This window comes from Anas platyrhynchos, chromosome Z, assembly GCF_047663525.1.
Source record: "Anas platyrhynchos isolate ZD024472 breed Pekin duck chromosome Z, IASCAAS_PekinDuck_T2T, whole genome shotgun sequence".
NCBI lineage: Eukaryota > Metazoa > Chordata > Aves > Anseriformes > Anatidae > Anas > Anas platyrhynchos.
Window position 1 is genome coordinate 74,654,300 of NC_092621.1, and position 14,749 is coordinate 74,669,048.

A 14,749-nucleotide genomic window follows, 5' to 3' on the forward strand; every position below is an offset into this window, starting at 1 on the left:
AAAAAAAAAAAAAAAAAAAAAAAAAAGCCTTTGCAGCACAGTTGCTTTGTTTTGTATTTTTGGTTTTGTTTTGATTGTTTCTGGTGCCCCATTCCTTTATCTGCAACTCTAGGATCTCCCCAAAGCATTTGCTTATCTGCAGAAACATAAAGTTTCATTAGAATACTTTGGCAGAAAGTCAGACAGGCTTTTTCTTCCTAGGTGCACCAAGTCAATCATGAACGTGGCCACATCCATTTTGCTGAGTACGATGGAAGAGACCCAGCTTCCCTTGCATAAACGTGTCTGTACCAGTCCGCTAGTGCCTGTGCCAATCCAGGTTATTCTGGTTCAGGAACCAAAAGAAACTTCTGGTAAAAGGCACCTTTGTTCCAGTGCTTTGTATTACAGTGTGAAGGAGCAAGCTCTGAAAGAAAAACATCACAGCCAGCCCAGCATACACCAGTGAATTTTTTTCTGATGTAGGCCATAGACTCTTAAGTAGCTCAGACACATTTGAAAATACTACTCTTCATCCAAATAAAGTAAAAGAACAGCCAATATTTGGAGTAAGTGGCTTTGCTAGTAATGTTGCTTAAAGCAACCTCCCACAGGCTTCCACCTTCAGTGAGTAACTCCATAACTGAAAAGTCTGGAGGTGGCCCAAGCCAAACAGTGTGTTTTTCATTAAGAGTGGAAAAAAAAATTATACTGTGTATAAATTTACTATGAAGCCATGTTGTTTGTTATGAACTAACAGTGACATACGTGTGATTTTAATAAAGAAAACCATGACTTCATTAGTTAACACTGTGTGGAAGTCAAGCGTATGATGAAAAACAAAGCAGATACAGTCATTCATCAAAGAGATGTTCATCAGTAATGCTACGTGAGCCTTTGCAATAACACCGCCAGGCTGGGTGGGCTTCCAGCTCCTCCTTCCCCCCTAGCCAGCCCCATTTGTGACCGGATTTGCCCCCACAGCTGGCAGTGGAGGGCTGTCCTCAAGGGCTGTGGCTGTGGTCCCACTTGTGCCCTGCTCCTGGGGCTGGCTGGATGTGCACGGGGCCACAGCACCAACACAGTGCAGTGGTTCGGTCACTGCACCAACACCACGTCTGGTCCTGCTCTAACCCAGAGACAGTCAACAAATGCAAATAACCAAAAGAGAGAGGAAATACAGCCAGTTGAGTAAAATATTGGACCAGGACTCTGGAGATACAGATACGACTCCTGATTCTGCCACAGGCTGTGCATGACTGTGGGCAATTTCCATGCAGTACCTAAGTTTTCCGCTTCAACAAGGGGCAGTAGTTTTTTCCTCTCGGTTCCCTTTCCACCACGGATACCACAAAATGGGGAATGCCTCTTTGTAATGCTTTTATGCAGAACTCGGAGCAATAAATGAGCATCCACCAGGAAATGAGGCCATTTCTGGTGCAGGACTCAGGAGTCCCTCAGTAGAGCAACTCAGTCACTCAGCTGACTCGCTGTCAACTCTGGGATGAGCTGCTAAGTAATGTACTTACCTCATTCTTTGGAGTTGGGACCAGAAAGCAGAAAGAAGGAATTACATCAGAATGCGGTTGGACACTAAAATAACTAGTAATGAAGGAAGAAGACAAAATGTATGTTCAGTGTTGGTAAACCAACAGGGGAAATATAGGAAAAGGTGAATGTAATGGATTTAAAATAAAGTTGAAAGACTCCTTGCAGTCAAACCTTGCTGGACAACATCCAGAAAGCCAATGAGAGAGCAAGGCTTGCTTTTATGCAGGAGTGGAGACGAGGAAGGCACCAAAAGACCTGCTTGAAAGTAGGATGCAGTGGGAAATGACTACATTTCCTGACAGCCTGGAAGACTTGAGTTAGCAAGTTTATCATCCAAGCAAACCCAGATCCTTACAGCTACCGAGGAAGGTCATGGAAAATCAGTGGGACCTTGTGGACCTGTGAGCGGCTCTCGAAGGTGAGCCTGTGGTACCTGGGAGGAGAGGGGAGGGAATGGGCTTTGCCTGGAAAACAAGGCACTGAGCCATACAGCACCAAAATACGGCTAGAGCACAGAGGGATATTTGTTAGAGCAGACTGACTTGACAACAAGAGATGTATTATGAGGGATTTTGGCTGGTACCTACTGCATCAAACTCACTAGTAGGAGAGATGTCTGTTGGATGGGAGCATGAATCAACAACACCCCATGAAAAAACATAACCTGGCTTTTCCCTGGCCATGTTCCCTGGATTTCTCTCCTGGGCTTGCTTTCCTTTCATGCGTGGTACTACCCCAGGGGCAACTAAGAGATAAATACTGAGATGAAACTTGTAATCTGGGGCCGAGTAGAGCTCCAGTGACCACATCAAAATGACCTTCTGTGGGCTGGCTGCCAGCTTGCTGGGGTTGGTTTCCATTGGACTTTGTGCAGGATGAAGTCCAAGCCATCCGGCTGCTAGCCCCTCTGTTTCCTGTTGTGTTGAGTTTAGTTGGGCTTATTTCTTTCCTTCCCATTGTTACAACTGAAAATAGGATCCTGGTTTCCTTCACCAAAGCTAAGGCCACGGCCATAGCCATATTTTGCTAAAAGTCAGCCCAATGCTGTCTTGCTGAATTTTGTTGAAACAACCAGGTATGGCAAAGCTGAAGGAAGGCGGTAGGACAGTGGCTTGAAGTTTGCCTCACTGCAGTGTGCTCATACCTCTGTGTAGAGAGAGAGGGGAAGGCAGTATGGATCTTCCCCTGCAAGTATATGCATAACTGAACAGGAATGTCATGTCCAAGACCGACAAGGTTGGTGCCATTGGAAGGGATTTGGCTCTAAAATATTGCAAGTTACAGAGTGCTAATGGACTCAGAACACATGCAAGACTTCCCATCTACGTAATTTTGAATAATCATTGAGTTCAGGGGTCTGCTGCCTTCTCCCAGCCTTCTTCCAGAAGAAGAAAGTCCTGCTGACTTCAGAGAGGTTTGGGTGGGAACATCCCTACCATGGAGGGAAGAGCACGTCTTCACTGATGGTCCCAGGGACTGAAACCTGCACAGGGCTTCCCACACTGCCCAGCAGCATGCCTCAGGGTGGATGTTCAGGGTGCTCAGTGGTACACACCAGTGGCTTGGCTGGAATGCCAACCATTTGTGTCCATCTGATAAGAGCATATGCCCATTAGAGCAAACACATGCTCTTCAGACAGGCCAGCATTCTTTGGAGAAAAAACAGCATTCTCATTTCATGAAACTTCCATCAGGTTTTCTGCAGTGCTCAGCACTGCACCCAGCAGAAGTGAGAACTATTCCACAATAAGTTCATTAACTCTTTTTTTTTTTTTCCATAGGCTTGCAGGTGGCATACCCTGCACAAATGAGCTGTAATAGTTAAAAGGCTTTAAAATCATACTAAAATAGGTTATTCACACTGCTGTCAGAACCACACAAGATGAAATGCAGAAAGTGGTGTTACTGTCATCCCTATGATCATGGTTTTGTATCATTTTTCTGTATGTACCAGCTGATCATGTCACAACAAGAAAAGCCACTCCATATATAAGTCTATAAAATCAGAATCAAAACCTGGGCAGTGATTCTACTAGCTTTCAAGTAAGTAAGCTAAACCTGCCTTTGATAACATGTAACCCTGGAAAACTCATGAACATTAAAAAAAAAAAAGAAAAACTGAAGTCCAGATTAATTTTTCAGATCAGGGGCAAAGTTCCCCTCTGACAAGGACTGGTGTTGAGTCTCTGAGCTGCTTCCATGACTGCAGGTGATCAGGGCATGGAAGGCTGCAAGCGTGACTAGAGCGTGGATAGTACTTGGGTGAGACTGGTTTTGAGCATCAAGCACAAATTTTCAACCATCTTTATAATTATCCTCACAACACTTTCCTTTTTTTTAATGTAAAGTTCATGTTCTTAGTTTGACATAATCACTGAGGTCCCCAAAGAAAACCTCTCCACATTATTTTGAACATCTTGGATAGAACTAATGCTGATGGTGGGGAAAATTAAAAACCCTTTCTCAGCCAGTGGGAATCCCAAACTAACTGTGCAAATGCACTTTAGGGAAACATTCCTGTCCAACATGTGGGCTGTTCATGCCGTATGTCTCTGGGACATCATAACCGAGAGCAACAAGTCTCTTTATTCAAGGAAAAAATGGAGCTCTGAATTCAGGTAAAGACCCACATCCAGTTGGGCAAATGCCTGTTTCCTGGCACATTTTGCACCTTGGAGAAGTGAATGTGATTGCCTGGAGACCCGGCACCATGAAGGCATGAGACTTGTTCAGAAAGGTAGGATTCAGATTAACCTGCTTTCTCCTGCAACTCCTTTTAAACATTGTGAACACTTAAAAATTTTTGTTCCCTGAAGCTAAGTACTAAAATGCATTTACCCTTCACATTTTCAAAGGCATTTACTATCTGTTGTCCATCTCAGAGTCAAAAAAAAAAAGATCCAAGAATAAAATGATTTACCATTTAGTTTGATATTAGCTGATTTTACCTGCTTCCTAGTTGGGTATCCAGATACAATAAATGTAAAGCTGATAGACAATGTGCTTTTCTTCAGGATATTTCTGTTTCAGCAGATAATTTGGCATCTGGAAAAAGAGGTGCTGTATTTCACCTGCAAGTCCCTTCTTCACCTGTTGAGAACAAGCCTCAGAGTTATCTCAGTGGTGGGTTGTCCTGGGAAAGCGCAGGCAATGTTTGTACATCTGCTGAGGGAGAGACTCACTGCCTCATGAAAAAATCCTCACTGCATTGTGAGGTTTATGATAGGCAGAGGCCACAGGACTGTGGGGAGAGAGGGAAGCTGGAGGAAGGGATCAGAGGCTGACTGAAGGATGTGTTTGGTGCGAGCCTTATCGGCTAAAAGGGACGGTCCAAAGCAGCTAGGGAATGTGCAGAATTCCAGGCACGAAGATGGGTCTGCCTTCAGCACATACCTAGCATTTCTGACCCCCGAGGATCGTCCATCCCCATGCAGCAGCAACCCTTACAGATCCCAGAAGGGTCCTCTCCCACCTCCAGCTGAAGCAGGAGTGTTGAGGAGCCTGAGCTGCCCTGCGATACTGCTCACCGCCAGCAGCGAGGAACAGCAAACTCTGAAGGGCTGAACCAGGCTGGGCTGCTGGAGATCTCTCCAGAAATGATCCATCACACGTTAGCACAGACGTGTCAGCAGTGCTGACTGCATTTCCTGCCATTCCATGCAGGAGCACTCACACCTGATGGGGGAAGACCGGGAATGAGCTGAGGGATAGCTCTAGGAAAGGGATGTCAGGATGACGCTCACTGTACCGAGAGGTGTTAACACCAGGAAGGGAGAAACTGTTGGAAAAGGGAAGTGTGGGGGCTGCAGAGAGGAAATGGAAACTGAAAGCAGAGCCCTCGTAGACAGAGGCTTTTCTGTCCGACAGATCCAGGGAGTGATGTCACTGCAAAGTGGTGTGAGACCTGTTGCCTCTGATCCTCCAACCCAGCACACATATTGCTTGCAGCCAGGTACGGGTCTCTCTTACACAGTTGTTTAAAACAATTTTCCTCACGATTCCAGAGGAGGATTTTATTTTATTGTGTTTGTTTTGGTTCGATGTTTTTGTTGCTGTTGTTTTGCTTTGTTTGTTTGTTTGTTTGTTTGTTTCCCATTGCACTTGCCCTTACCTGTCCTCCCAGGAAGAGAAGAGTTAGCCCAATGCTGGGCAGTTTTCAAACTCTTATTTTTCGTGCTCTGATTATTGATAGCAGGTGAAATGCTATGGCTCTGTAAGCCTCAGTGGTAGTCATAATTGATCTTTTCTTGTCTCCCATGGAGCATGTGTTCAACAACCCTTTGCCGAAAGCAGCATTCAACTTCCAGCACCATAAAGGACAGATGAAGAAGGGGGCCCTTGCTCATTTATAGAGAGCCTCTGCTTTGCTGCATAAAGACTTTCCTACATTTTGTTCAAGGTGATGCACTTCTTGGCATCTTGGTCATGTTCACCAGATGGCAGGATTAGTTGTGCATGGAAAAACGGGACAAAATCTTAGCGTTCTGGTCCAAGGACACAGGCATTACAGGTTCACCAGGGAGCTGAGAAACCACTTGGATCTGCAGGTCTCCACTCTGCTCCTGGTGAGTCCATGTCCAACCTCGGCATGAAGGCTTTATGAAGGCCTAACACAGTAAAGTGAGGCAAAAGCCATGTTGGTAACCTCAGGCAATGTGGCAACTCACCATAAAGGGTTGTCATGTATTGGCACGTGGTGCTGTTAACAAACATAGCGAACTTGAAGAGTATTATGCAATCACTGATTGCCTGGGGGAAGTTATCCAAGCACCATGTTATTTAATAAATAAATCAATCAATCAAAAGGAAAAGAAAAACAGAAGGCCCCATGGGTGGGAACGCTGGAGAGGTGGTGTGGCTGGGCGGACAACGTGTCCCCAGGAGATGTCCCCCCATCCCAGGATGTCCCCTCATGCTGGCCAGATGGCTAATATGGGCTGGAAATAGCTTTTAACTCCTGAGCTGACACAACCACACCGCCACTGGTCAGGAAATGCTGGTAATCCTACCCGAAACCTAAGCTCCTGGCAGAGCAAGGAGGGGGAAATGCAGGTGTGCAGCTATCCTGGGGCACATTAGAGGACCAGCAAAGCATGGATGCAGCAAGGGGACAACGTCACCCTCTTCCACCTGCATGTCTTTGCACCCCAGAGGATGCAGAAGCACTTCCCAGACTGCGTGCCCAGATGCCAGCCCCGTCATGGTGATGATGATAGCAGGAGCAGGCCCAACCTGCCGTGTGGATGCAGGAGGATCTCTTCATCCACAGCTGTTGTCTCGCTGGTGCAGCGGGAACCTGGAAATCCATTAACCTCACATTTCTTAGCTCTGTGCCCAGAACAGGCAGATTAATCATCTGGACTATCTTCTAAATTATCTTCAAGTGAATCAAAACATGTGCATCTGAGAGAAGTGTGCAAAGCACCGTGGCATGTGAGCTGTGCTGTAAAAAGCTATCCCAGAGTTTGGGACTGCGAGGTTTGACAGGTCTCTTCCCACAGCTGGAAAATCCATATTTAAGCAACATGATGGCCAAAAGATTAATGGAAATTCTTGTGGGATGGATTCTTGTGAGAAGAGGTGTTATTAAGAGACCTTTTCTCCCATAAACGTCCAGAGGTGATCTGGAAAATCTGCCTGCCTGGAAAAAAATCAAGGCAGCTAAAAGGTAGCTTGACCATTGCAGATGTGAAGTGTCCCTTTCAAAAACAGAGTATTCTTCCTTTTCCACCAGCTGCAGATGCTGATTGCTCTGGGTCTGCTGCCACGTAACAGGCCCCTTCCCCTCTCCACCTCACCTTTTCCTCCTCTCTTTTTGACCATGCTCCTTCTCTTTTAAGTGTCTCCTGACCCGGCAATGCTGAGTCTGCTCCCTGCTGTTTTGACCAACACTCCTCAGGGCTTCTTTCTGTTAGCACATTTCTCCTCTTTCTGGGTTACCTCCTCTGCCAGATGGTACAATAACTAACATTCATCTTTCACCACTTCCATCTGAGATAAACCTCTCTCCATTTTGACCTCGCATCTCAGTCATATGAAAGAAGTTGTAGCTCCCGATGTCCCAAGCATAGTTAGCTGCACTTGTCTGCAGTAAAAAATGATTTTATTTCTGTTTGCTCTCTCCTCTCTGTTCCTGCCCTCTTGTTTCATCCCCTGATGCATATTGTCATTGATGTGGGACAAAAATATCCTTTTCCTTGCTTGTTTGTGCAGCACCTAGTGTCATAAAGTCCTACCTTTACAGGAAGCCCCTCGTCACTGCTGAGAATTTTGCACCAAATTTAGACACGTTGGGTGAGGATTAAAGGGGCATAAGGGCTTGCTCTGGCATGAAGAGATAAAAGCCTGGAGTTTTGCACGTATTTAATGATTACAGCAAAATCAGATTTTCTTCTAAATGAGCCCACCCTACAGAAATAAATATCTGGGAGGCTCTATCCTGCCCATCCCTGCATGCTAAAGCAAAGGAAGACAGACTGCTTCAGAGAAATGGCATGCTAAACTCATGAGCTGCGTACGTGGTGGTGCGGAGTGTCGTGGATGAAGTTCTGTCTCAATCTGTTGCTAAGCCCTTTAAAATGATTTTGGACAAATATGAACTTACTCCTCCAAGGACACTGATTCAGTTCTGTCTATTGGATCGGTGGATATATGAATCAGACAAGATGTTTTCTGATGCTCTCTGGATTCCACAACTTGAAATAATCTTGCTGGAAAAAAAAAAAAAAAAAAAAAAAAAAAGTCAGGACTGTGGGGAGCAGTTAACGTGAGTTTGAGAAGATACATGGCAGATGTGTATTTCCTGGCTTTTTTTTTTCTTCTTTGTTTCCAGTGTTCTGCTTATTTTGCCCATGCACATCATAGCTTTCCCTTTTCGACTTCTCACACTTCCCTCTTCTCGAGCAGTATGCTATCAACTAACAGGGGGAAGAAATAAATACCTGTGCAAACAGTGATACAAATGCCTTCCCACGTACCAGCCTCACCTGACCCAGCACCCTGTGGCAGCCCATTGTACTGGTTTTAGTGGGATTGAGGAAGCAGGTAAGTGTGACCCAGGTGGGAAGCCCAGCCTCGTCCCTGCTGCAGGCACGGAGTCACTCCTGCAGTCCCAGGCAGCAGGACACAGAGCACAGGGACTGCCCCAACAGGATGGAAAGTCTGGGGGTGACTTCATTCAATTCATCCAAGACTATTCCCAGCTCCACTTCCTATCAGCAGCCTGGTTAGTGAATCAAATCTCTCCGAGCTGGCAACTCTTTTCCACAGAACTGTTCTGGGAGGGATTTTTGGCTAGTCACAGGGGCCCTTTAGTCAAAAGTAAATTTTCTAAGCTAAGAGCTGGTATGGGAATTTTATCACTTTGTAGTGGTACAACCATATGCAAAGATGAAAAATGTTTCCCAAAGTTACTCTAAAGAAAGGAAAATAAAACAGAATGACCCCATACCAAGCCAGTCCTTACAGCCACATGCCTTGTAATTGAAGCTTTAGGAAATCATTAGCAGGTTTAGCCATGTTCCCCATTACCTATAATGAAAAACTGCTATAACCACAACTTCTATGAACCAGTACAGTGTCACTGTTCAGTTTCCCAAGCCTAGGTTACTATCCTGGGGAAGATTACAGGAAAGGCGGTCATTTTACCCTATGTCATCCTCATGGCACAGGCCCATTTCGCAGGGTACTCTAAAAATTTAAACAGACAGGAAGAGCCATAATGCACTGCAGAATGGCCTCAGTCCTACCTTGCAAGAAAGTTATGTGGGAAAAGATTTATTATAGGCTAGTGCGAGATTGTAAATGATTCACGCCTAGTGTGTGTCACAGTGGATTTCAAGTTGGAAATCATTGATGGCTAGAGGCAACTTGTTGCCCTTTGGACTCCTTAAAAATTGATTGCTAATCACTAAGGCAATTTACTAAGCACCCATTAGCAACCTTTTTTAAAACAATTTGTGTGTGAACCTCTGTGAAAACCATGACCTATGCTCCATTTCTAAACCTTCTTCATCTACAAAGCTGTGTTTTGTCGCCAGCTGCTGCCTTTACTCACTCAGAGCCCATGGCATGATTCACCCATTTCCAAGCACCTATTCACCAAGGAAAGTACCACTTAGGCTGACTGAGGAAGGCAAAGTCTTTTTCACTACCTCTTCTACTCTACAATCAGACTTTTTTTTTCCATAAGGGAGGATAAAATTGGCTGCAAGTTCACAGGGAGATAGCACAGGAGATGTTTTCAGCTTCTAGCAATGCAGAAGACAGAAGCAGGGTGGGCGAGGCCCTGTGACTGCCAGACAGGAGCAGATACACGCTTTTCCAGATGTCAAAACCACCTGCCCTGCTGCTGGAAAAGGCATCTGCACTCCGACTGACTCAGTAAACCGAGCCTGCCTCATCGTTACTCCTCAGCCATAAAGCAGCTTGTCCATCTTCACAGAAGGAAAGAGCATAAAAGAAGGTAGCAAAGTAGTTTTAACAGCTTGGCTAGCAAACCTAGGGGAAAAAAAAAAAAAAAAAAACACAATTAGGAAATCACATTTTCTATGTTATGGTTAAGTTGCATCTGTTGCAAGCTCATGAGGAGATGTTTGGGGTCAATCTAGTCTCCAGCACCCTGTACCCAAAGCCAGTAGCACGGCAGCTTGCTGAGGACAGAAAAGCACAAAGTGAGGCAGCAGAGTGCCCAGGATGCAGCTGGCAGGCAGTGTTTTGGGGACCCACAGCGTCAAGGGAGGCATTGGCAGGCTCATGCCTAAAACCCAGCACCACCAGTCTGGGGCTTTGCTGGTGACAGGTTCCCACAAATGCCCAGTGTGGGTTTTTCACACTCAGTGTGAGGCAGGACACACTTTTTTCAGCTGCACCCTGTCGTTCGTGCCCTCCCTGCTCACAGACCCCTCCTCTGCATGTGGTCTTTGACCCGCAGTGTGGTGACCAGGCCGTGAATAACATCTCTGGCTTCACGCTGCCCTGCCTACTTCCCCATCACTAACCCCCCCCAGGGGTGCACAAGTGACCCTCCAGTCTCTGCAGGTTTTTCATCATGGGGACCCAGGAGACCATTTGCTTCCCTGTTTCAGGTTTTAAGGGTGTTATTTCCTTCTAGTGGATTTTTCTTAGTAAAGTTTCTGAGGGCAACAGATAACTTGGAAGTGTCAGTGCCTCCTCTCTGCTTTTCCTGCACAGGCTGCTCCTTCCCAAAGCATCCAAACCAGGAGGCACAGGATGCAGCCAAAGGTGATTGTGTGCCTTGTGCAAGCTGGGACCTGGCAAACAAGCCACTTTCTAAACCTTTTGGGTGGTGATCTAGATGTCACCATGGTTAAATGCCACAATTTATTTTGCTGTCAGATACTAAACTACAACAGCAAGAGCAACAGGAGAATACACAAAGAGGGGAAAAAATCTATTTACAGACACAGCCAAGGAGTGTGAAGCGCAGGGCTGCCCAGGAGGGATGTTCCAGCCCCTGCATGTGATCTGCTTGTAATAAAGCAAGAGCCTGAACCATTTGCCATGTGCCAAGGCCCAGTGGAATAGCACAGCCCTGCCATTTGGCCTTTCAGCATCTCTCCACTTCATTAATTTTCCATATCTTTCCTCTCCTCACTTTTATCTCTGGATTTCAGTTTCCATCTCCCATTTCATTTTTGTGTGCATGGGAAAGAGCAGAGCAAGACAACGCGATGCTGTGCAGCGATGGCTGCGGAGGATTCCCACGCAGAGGCGGTGCAGCACAGCCAGACGCCTGTAAAGCTGATGGCTTTTTTTTGGGGGGAGATATGCTTTGTGTTCTTTTTTTTTTTTTTTTTTTTTTCTTGGAAAACTCATGGTGAGTTCCTGTGTGGAGTTTGCCAATTGTGAAGTTTCCCAAGCTGCTTAATACATTCGTCTTATTATTTTGTAACGCAGTCTTCAAAAACTGTCCCTGGCTGTCTCTGCTGACTCCCCTACCCTTTCAATCAGACCTCCTGGATAATGGATGTCTGTGTTTTTTTGCCACTGAAAGACAGAGCAGGGATCCATTTGTTAGTTGGGTCATTGTGTTATTTTGGCTGTAGGCAAGAGAAGGAAAAAAGATATTACTTTGAGTGTGTACACAGACTTTCAACAATTTTCCATTTTCACCGGGAGCATATCCTGCTATTTTTCACCCATCTCAGCGCTGCTGCCATGGATTTGTGCCTGTTCACACTTGGCAAAGATAAGGCATGTCTCATTTTCAGTGGCAACAGGACCCTGGGCCCAATGCCCTTAAAGGCAAGGCTGGACCTAGTGCTTTTGCTGAAGGACCCACCAGCCAGCACAGCACCGGTATTTTTAGCTTCTGCTGATATGCATGACACTGGGGATCAAAAACAGTCAGTTTCTTCTTATTCTTCTTCCCTCCCCACCCTTAATTTTCCAGGCTGGTTTATGGCTAAGATTAGAAATGGAGGAGGGAATGAAATAATGAGAGAGAGCATCTTCCTGGGATATTCCTCACTCACAAGAAGCCAGAAATCCCCCACACTGTTCAAACACAGTCCTTTCTACACATTTCAGGGAAGAACAAAGTTTCAACTCTTCAAGGTTTTATGCAGTAGTTATACTGACTTCTTTTGTGCCTGCTGCTTTTTACATTTTCTTTAACACAACTGCTCAGTATGAACCCAGCAATTCAAGTTTTTAGCATGTGACCTTGTTACATGTTGTAAAATCATTTACCATATTAAAATTTGAAGTAAATTAATGTTTTTATTGTTAGTCCTCTGACAGGAAAATAAATGCGCATTCCTGTTCTGTCCCAAAGTAGTTATGTTACCTTGCATTTGGGATCCTGGGCAACCTGCTTCCCCAGCGTTTCATGATTTCATATTGATGATTGCTTTGACATGGCTGCTTGTGTGTAATGAATGGTTGTGTAACAGTATATGCATATCATGAGATATTTAAGAACTGAGTCCGGTAATACATGGAGACATTAAAAATCTGCTGTGTGAAACTGCATCTGTGATTAAATGCAGGAGGTCTGAGCAACAAAGGCCATACTTGTTTTACACAGTATTTCTGCAGGAACCAGGGCTCAGTGTGCTCCTTGGGTATCCACTCTTAGCAGTAATTGCAGACCCAAACATCCACAAGTCATGGCACTACATTAAAAACCATTAATGGCTAAAAATAATATCTTTAGGGCACCCCTACTGGATGGTTCGCACTCCTTCAGGTCTTACATCACTCTTCCAACATTTAGATATCAACTACAGGAAGGTTCAGAGCTTGATTCTGGCCTCAGATTCTCATCTATCCAGGGGGCACCTGGGATGCAGGCTTCAAGAAAAAAAAAAAAAAAAAAAAAAGTAATTTGTAATGGGGAGCATACCTGAGGAGAGGAAGCACTTCTCACCTGCTCCAGGGACAGGAAAGGGAAGGATTCCTCTTCTCCAGCAGAAAGGAGAGGGCAAGCTTCCCCTGCTTGGTGCTCTACCCCAAGGAATCCTTGCTCACTCAGATCCCCTGCTATCGTGCTCTTGCAAGCTGCCAGAAAAACCCCAATCTACATTTTGAATCTGGGTTCATTGCACTGTCCTGTGTCAACAGAATCTGAGTGGTGGTCTGAAAAGTCAAGCACAAAGATCTAGCTGAATTCACACCTTCGGGGGCTTGTTTATGGACAGAATAGCTTTGCCCTTGCATTGCTAGAGGTTGCCATTGAGCAGCAAGGAGGGCTCTCATAAAATACTGGCCTGGGGCAACGTCACTCTGCGCCTGGAGAGACAGATTATTTATTACTATTTTCTTAAGGTAACAGCAGAAAAACTTTTAGCTTTGCAGTTAGCTACATTGCCAAAGCTGTCCTGTCCTGCCTTTGGAGGCAGGCCCACAGCTAGCAGCGGAGGCGGTTGTGTGTGGTCCTGAGCACAGTCAGAGGTGAAGAGGTGTCTATCACTTTTGAAGAATCTTTTTTGACCTCTGATCTCTGAGAAAATGTTTTCCTCAGAACCTGGACACCGAAGCAGCAACGCCACAGAAGTGGATAAACTGAAGGAAACTGGTGTTTAGCATGGAGGCTGCTGACTTATTGCTGCTCCTTGGGATTTGTTTTGGCTCGGCCCAGGCTCAATCCCCCGATGTCCTCAACATCTCCTGCCAGGGATCGGGCCTTATTTTGTTTTCAGCTGACCACAATGTTTTACAGAGCTCCTGGCATGTTTCCCACTGACAATATTGTTTAATTGTTTATTCGCAAGCCTCTCTTGGACAGCAGTCAGGGAGCTGAGGAACCGAAGGCGTCCAGTGCCGACAACACGAGCAACTCGAGCAACTCAGGAGCCAAAGCTGTGTAACAGCTCCCATCTTCTGTGTCGTGAGACACAACGCATGGTCCCCCCCGGGAGGTGCACTTCCTCCACACAAAAGGCATTGTCCCCGTTCTTTGGGGCCCACCATGTCGCAAAGGCTGTGGCCTCCCCCTGCAGCACGGCCACCACTTGGACCTGCCAGCCGAGCACTGTGGGCCCTTGTCCTTCTCCAGGAGGTGCCTGCAGGAGCTCCCAAGCTTCACGCACCACGCATGGAGAGGCACGAGGAGCTTACATGTGCCTCTTACTTCTCTTTTGCCTCCAGTTTTCAGGACCTGGTCCTTGGGCCTTCCTTGCCTGTGTGGGCACGGTGACCACAGTGGCAGGCTGAGTGTCAGACTGCCGGTGCTGCCTTGCATGGGGTCTCACTTTCATTAAAAGCACTCCTGATGTGATTTGGGGTTTGTGCTCTTTTCAGATTGTACTGCAGCCCTTTTCCAGGGCTCGTTGGCTTATTTTAATCCATCCCAGTGCTGAGCAGAGCAGAAAGGAAGCAAGGAGGGGATGCAGTCACTTCTATTTTTTGTACTGTATGATACTAGTAGGTCTTGTATTTGCTTTCAGGATAGGATTTAACTCCCACCTGCAGCAAGAGCTAAGCTGTGAAATTTCCGTGGCACCCTCGGTAAAAATAAATAAATAAATAAATAAATAAATAAATAAATTGGGAAAAACAAACAAACAAACAAACAAAAAAGTGAAAAACGTGGGCTGGGATGAACTTGACCAAGTAGACCAAGTACACGTGAATGAAGGGAAGGGAAGAACAGGGGACATATATCTTACCAAGCTGAGGGGACTTGTACTGGCTTGTGCCTGTTGACAGAGCAGATAGTGAATGTGTTATATGCACATGCATGACTGGTATTGAG